Below are 5458 nucleotides of genomic sequence, written 5' to 3' on the forward strand. Positions count from 1 at the left end.
CAGTCAACAAAGCAGATTACAAAACCCGGGCCAGATTGGATCGAGTCGAGTCTTATAAAAAAAATTAATAATAATAATTGTAGAAGTTTTTCAAGATTTTTTTATTTTTATTTTTTTGGAAGGGGGGATTTGAACAAAATATTTCAAAATAAATTCAGGGAAAAGAAAAAAAAAATCTACAAACATTAGTGATGGGATTTTCGGCTCTTTTCGGTGATCCGGTTCATTTGGATCGGCTCAGTGAAAAGAGACGGCGGCTCTTTTTGGCTCTCAAACGGCTCTTTTAACTTTCGCTTTTCTTTGAAACATTTATGACAAATTTAGCATACATTTTGATAAATGACTCGGTGAACTAAATATTGCACTCTACTGACTGCAAATAGCAACAATGATCAAACAAAGAAATGGCTTTTTACTTATTTTATTGAACATTAAAAAGGCTCCAAACAATAAACAACCAGCCAAATTAAACTTCAACCAGCAACAATCAAACATGCTGCATCACAACAAAAATAGTGAGTATTAACTGCAACAGCAGCAGTGAACAAAACAAACATAAGCTACTCCTTGCTTTATTTTAAATTTGCAGTCAACAAAACGAAATACTTCAACTTGGAATACTTCAATTTGTCCAGTCTTTGAGACCACCCTCTCTGAGGGGACAGAAGTTGCTACAATGCACAATCTACTCTCCATTTACGTTGATCAAACGGGGGTAGACGGGAGCTCGGTATTTCCACCAACTCAGTGGATCAGCTGCCCTTGAAATCTGCGGTTCTTCAAGATATGCCCTAATTTAGTGCTTTGTGTTTTTGCACGCTTGGCTAATACTTTAAATTAGATTCAGATTGCTTGCCAAACTCATTTGTGGTTTCCCGGACAGTAGGGGGCGATATGAACTAAAGACATCCAATTCACCAAGAAGAAGAAGAAGTACAAGCACAAGAACGGTACCACATCCGGTTCAATGAGCAAGTTTTTCCGCCGTCCACAAGCCCTGTTCTCAGTGAGTAATTTTAACATTTTAAACTGACTTCGCAGTTTATCTCTGAGTGTATAGATGCAGACAATTGGGGAGAGTTATTACGACACGTTGCTCCTTTAATTTTGTTGTTGTGACTCAACGTAAAAAACGTCGTCAGCAAAAGGGGGGCAGTGAGCGAGCACGCCGCCGACAAGTAGACCTCAGCCGTCAATCAAAAAGCAATCGCGAACAGCGTTTGACTTGAATACTATTCTGTATGTTTTCCACACCAAAGCTGCTATCAGCAGTGGGAGGGTGATGGATGGCTTCACATCATGGGGGGGGCGGATTTGTTTCAAAACTATTCCCACAAATGCACCCGTGACTTTGTTCATTTGTTTTTCGAAAGGAGGTTGCCCATTGTACTTTAGGTGTGGATCGCTCAAACAGATGCATTGCGAGCGCGGGCACGTTTGGAAATGGACGGGTTGAAAGTTAAAGTCTGCCACTTTACGAATAATGACTCAAATTAAAAAGAAAAAAAAGAAACAACCTTTTTTTATGGACGACAATGGGTGACTTTCCACTTTTGTTTTGTTTTTCTGCCTGACCAGATTAGTCAGATTACTGGGCCAAAGGCCCAGCCGCCAGACTCGGAGGACATGCGGAAGGGACGCCAACCTGCATTTGGACACGCGTGACGACTGAGCTGTGTGGCGTGCTTGAAGAGCTGATGTCTGATGTCACGTTGCACCACAAGGTGGAGGTGAGTGTGCCCGCCTGTCTGTCTCTCACTCAACTTAAACTTCTGCTTCGTGTACTGCACAACAGTGTCAACTCCACATGGACAACCCGAGCATCATCAAGCACTTCTGGAATATGTTTTTAAACCTTGAAGTGGACCAAGTTAGTTTAAAAATGTGTCTATGTATGCATATATAATATATACATACATATGACTAACTTGGCCCACTTCAATGTCATTTAAAAACTTGACCAGAAGAGTGTGATCATGTTGTTGTGGAGTACACGGCAATGAGATGTCAGTGACATCACGCATGAGCTGGTAAAGCACATGCTCCCATCTCAGGCCTGTCGTCAGTGTTTGTGTGCGTGCAACTTGAACTGGCCCGCACAAAGATTGACTGGTCAAATGCTTTTACATTGTCATGTTCGCTTTTCTGTCCAATAACTTGTTCAACTCACTCGAAGCCTTTTCAAAGACTGAAGTCATGAGCTCAGACTTGCGCTTCAGTCACATCAGACAGTCTTTTCACTGTTCCCGTTGGTCTCCACATGACTCGAAACTCCAGGAATCGAGCTTTTGGGTCATGTGAAACCGACGGGAACAGTGAAAAGACTGTCTGATGTGACCCAAGTGCAAGTCTGAGCTCAAGACTCAAGTGGGACTTTGAAAAAGTGCTGCAATGCCCGCCCCAAACCACACCCAATTTGACATCCACCAATTGCGGTGAGGCCCCTCATTTGCATAACCCGAACCCTAAATTGCATACCCATGCCCACTTTCCAAGTTCTGACCAATCAGATTGCTCCAAAATTGCATAACCACGCCCCCAAAGAGCCCGTCAATCAGAGAATGCCTAATTTGCATAACAACTCCCCCTTTCCACGAATCACAGCATGTTGTCGTCATTTTCCACCCACTTTCACAGCTATCAGCGAATCATCAGCCATCATTCCAGCCAGGCCACACCCACTTTCCTGGATTTTTCTGCCTGGAAAAAAAAAATTTGGGGAAAAAAATTTTGAAAAAAAATTCAAAAAAAAAAGTTTAGAAAAAAACTGAAAATAATTTTGTTCAATTTTTTAAAAAAAAATTTAAAGTTAGATTGTGGTGATGTGTTTAAAAATGAAGTTGAGTTGAAGTGTTCTTTGTAATCAAGATTTATTTCTTTTGCAGAGTAGACAATCACAAAAGCAGAGGAAAAAGTTGCAAGTTGGATGGCGGTCTGCTTGTTGCTGGGCGGCGAAGTGGTCAGCTCTTGAGAAGAACGTGGGACAGGTGTGTTGACCTGAGAGGAAAGGCATCCGTGAGTTACACGCAAGTCACTTTCTTGTGCAAAGATGTGTTGGGCATGAAACTTACCCAGGAAGATATACTGTTGGGTCTTTCGAGAGCAGGAAGCCGATCATGTTTACTGCTGCCTGGGGGAGAAAAAAAAAGTCAAAAAAGTAGTCATGATGGTGCATTGAACGAGTGTAAATGTCTCCGACTTTTCAGGCTGGCCCAAAGTTTGACTTCAGCACCTTGCGAATAACGGGAAGAAGAGCTAAAAGTGTTGCCTGCAGGTCTGTGCTCGTAGGTGGACTCTGGCGGTGAGCACGTTACTCCATGTTGTGGCACGGAGGACCCAAGAACAATCTTCCTTCAACTCTGAATAATGAAATGAGACTTGTTGAAATGAGACTTCTTACCAGCTCTGTTTGCCTGATCACCACGCAAGGTCTTTTACCATTCGGCCATTCTGCTGCGAAAATTTCGAAATTTTTATATGCAGTCAAAGGCAGCCGACCACACGAGGTTTTGAAGGTTAAAAAAAAGAACATAATTGGTGAGATGGTTGGCGATGTGACAGCACTCCAACCTCACCCATAACCCATCGACCACGGCAGTATTTCCTACTGCCTGCCTTCAGAATGCTATCCTGAGATCAGGATAGTTTGCAAAGCCAACTTCGTTTTCGATTGAAGACGTGTTGCACAAAGAGATCGTGTCGTTCTGTCATTTTGCTTTCTTGGCCAGGGGTGTCAAACTCATTTCACATTGTGGGCCACATAGGGCCTCGGTTGATGTCAAGTGGGCCGGACCATTAAAAATGAGACCAGACTCTGCTATAAATAACCAAAATAATATGTCTTTCCTTTGTTTTGGTCTAAAGATGCACAAGAACACTAGGAAAAGGAAGAAATTTACTGAACATATCTTTTACAAAACATTTCATGAAGCACCTAAGATTTCCTTCGACAAATGTGCAATGTACTTTTGTCATTCACATATATGCATTGCAACTGATCCCACTGACTGTACAAAGGCACAAAACCTGAACAAGTAATTGGTCTTGAAAAATATAGTCATGCACTTTTAAGATTAAACGAGATTTATGAAGAAAGGAATTTTTAAACCATTTCCACGACCACATGAAATCGAAATGTAATCCCTGCCTACACCTTACAAACTAAGGAGAGTGCTATAATATGTGTAAAGAATAAAGTATTCACATGTCCTTGATAGTGTCTGCTGTGTTGAGCCTGTCTCAGTGACAGACTTAGGCTGCTGTTGTCGTCTTCTCTGATCAAAACAATGTTGTCTTTTCCTCTAATCAAAACAGTGTCTCCACCTAGCGGATATTCCACGAATTGCACCTTATTAAAAATATTCGATGCGTGTCTTTTGTGCATTTTTTCACTTTTAAATTATCCTGCGGGCCTGATAAAACCTCTTTGTGGGCCGGTTCCGGCCAAATGTTATACACCCCTGATGAATAGTAAGGTGTTTTTAGCCGAAAAAAACGACCATGTATGGTAAGGCGTTTTAACCCGAAAATAACGACCATGTACAGGAAGGCGTTTTTAGCCGAAAAAAAGGACCATGTATAGACAGGCGTTTTTAGACGAAAAAAACGACCATTTATAGGAAGGCGTTTTTCGAGGAAAAAAACGACCACGTATAGGAAGGTGTTTTTAGCCGAAAAAAACAACCACGAATAGGAAGGCGTTTTTAGGCGAAAAAAACGACCATGTATATGTAGTAAGGCGTTTTAACCCGAAAAAAAACGACCATTTATAGAAAGGCGTTTTTAACCCCCAAAAAACGACCATGGATAGTAAGGTGTTTTTTACAGACAAAAAAACGACCATGTATCGTAAGCCGTTTTTAGCCCAAAAAAACGACCATGTATAATATGGCGTTTTTAGCCCATAAAAACGACCATGTTAGTAAGGCGTTTTTAGCCCCCAAAAAATGACCATGTATAATATGGCGTTTTTAGCCCATAAAAACGACCATGTATAGTAAGGCGTTTTTAGCCCCCAAAAAATGACCATGTATAGTAAGGCGTTTTTAGCCCAAAAAAACGACCTTTATAGGAAGGCGTTCTTTGTCGAAAAAAACGACCATGTATAGTAAGGCGTTTCTAGCCCCCAAAAAATGACCATGTATAGTAGGGCGTTTTTAGCCCATAAAAACGACCATGTATAGTAAGGCGTTTTGAGCCCAAAAAAACGACCATGTATACTAAGGCGTTTTTAGCCCAAAAAAACGACCATGTATAGACAGGCGTTTTTAGACGAAAAAAAACGACCATGTATAGGAAGGCGTTTTTAGCCGAAAAAAAAACGACCATGTATAGTAAGGTGTTTTTAGACGAAAAAAAGGACCATGTACCGAAAGGCGTTTTTCGAGGAAAAAAACGACCATGTATAGTCGCGCGTTTTTAGTCGAAAAAAAACGACCATGTATACGAAGGCGTTTTT

The 5458-nt window shown here is 41.2% G+C and overlaps 1 long non-coding RNA gene across 2 annotated transcripts; it reads left to right on the plus strand.

Annotated features, from left to right (window-relative positions):
- Positions 1-952: 952 nt before the first annotated feature.
- On the plus strand, positions 953-2932 carry LOC109518084 (uncharacterized). Of its 2 annotated transcripts, none has more exons than XR_002168657.1 (3): positions 953-1006; positions 1579-1661; positions 2886-2932. It is a non-coding gene; the product is annotated as an uncharacterized LOC109518084 (long non-coding RNA). The 2 variants fall into 2 exon arrangements; XR_002168656.1 differs by lacking the exon at positions 953-1006 and adding an exon at positions 1305-1464.
- Positions 2933-5458: the final 2526 nt, after the last annotated feature.

This window comes from Hippocampus comes, unplaced genomic scaffold, assembly GCF_001891065.2.
Source record: "Hippocampus comes isolate QL1 unplaced genomic scaffold, H_comes_QL1_v1.1 scaffold126, whole genome shotgun sequence".
Taxonomy (NCBI): domain Eukaryota; kingdom Metazoa; phylum Chordata; class Actinopteri; order Syngnathiformes; family Syngnathidae; genus Hippocampus; species Hippocampus comes.